Here is a 958-nt window from a genome sequence, read left to right on the forward strand (position 1 = left end):
CCCATTACTGCTTGGCTACACATCTGACACGTAACCGATGTGCTCTCCAAACTACAACACTTGCATTTCAGAACATGTCTTCCACACATGTCTACAAAATCACCTTCACATTCAAATACAGTTTCCTTGTGACTGACAGAGACGTAGGCAAAGTTTAAAGTTGCTATTTCCATTACATCTCGTTAATCAGAAAAACCGTAATTTACATCTGCAGCGGAACAAATTCCGTTCCGCCCAGCGTGTGGCTCGAACCCACGACCCTAGGATTAAGAGTCTGACGCTCTACCGACTGAGCTAGCCGGCTACCTCGATGAATACCTGCCGGATAGCACGTCACACAGAACTCGTTTGGGTTGGGTGGTCCCATAGAGAATCTCTCCATGCTGCCTAATGTTTTCCTAACGTCATACTCGTCACGTACTTCACTTTTATGTCATAATCATTTCTGAGAGGTAAAGAAATTGCATGACAGCATGCAGAGCTAGTGGCGTCAAAAGTAACACACATACTTTATGTGACTCAAAAGCCGAACGAGTTACTTTCCGACGTTGTTTTAGATGTGCAAGTGCCAGTCAAAACTCGCGGTGTCGGCACTCTGCAGACCATTTCGCTAGTTAACACCGGTCTTGTTGTGTGTGTTTCAAGCTCAAGAGCATTTCCAAGCAAAAAATGGTCAACAGCAACATTCAGACGGTTTCGTACTGCTCAACTGCTACATTAAAACGGTATGTTTCTTTTTCAGAACTGCAAAAAAAAGAGCGTGACAACATTCGAACCTGTAATCATCAGATCCGAAGTCCAACGCCTTATCCATTAGGCCACATGGTCACTGACGTCCAACTATATCATGTATACGACTCATCTCGAAACGCTCACACCCCTGAGGATTTGTGTTTTCGTTCTACACAGCCGCTGCCCCTTGCTCTTTCCCACCCATTCGTTACATTCAACCTCTTAC

General features: G+C 44.9%; 1 non-coding gene across 1 annotated transcript; it reads right to left on the bottom strand.

Moving 5' to 3' along the window:
- Nucleotides 1–231: 231 nt before the first annotated feature.
- Nucleotides 232–304, bottom strand: Trnak-cuu (transfer RNA lysine (anticodon CUU)). The gene has a single exon. It is a non-coding gene; the product is annotated as a tRNA-Lys (tRNA).
- Between the last annotated feature and the right edge of the window lie 654 nt (nt 305–958).

Source organism: Schistocerca gregaria, unplaced genomic scaffold (assembly GCF_023897955.1).
Source record: "Schistocerca gregaria isolate iqSchGreg1 unplaced genomic scaffold, iqSchGreg1.2 ptg001852l, whole genome shotgun sequence".
Classification (NCBI taxonomy): Eukaryota; Metazoa; Arthropoda; class Insecta; order Orthoptera; family Acrididae; genus Schistocerca; species Schistocerca gregaria.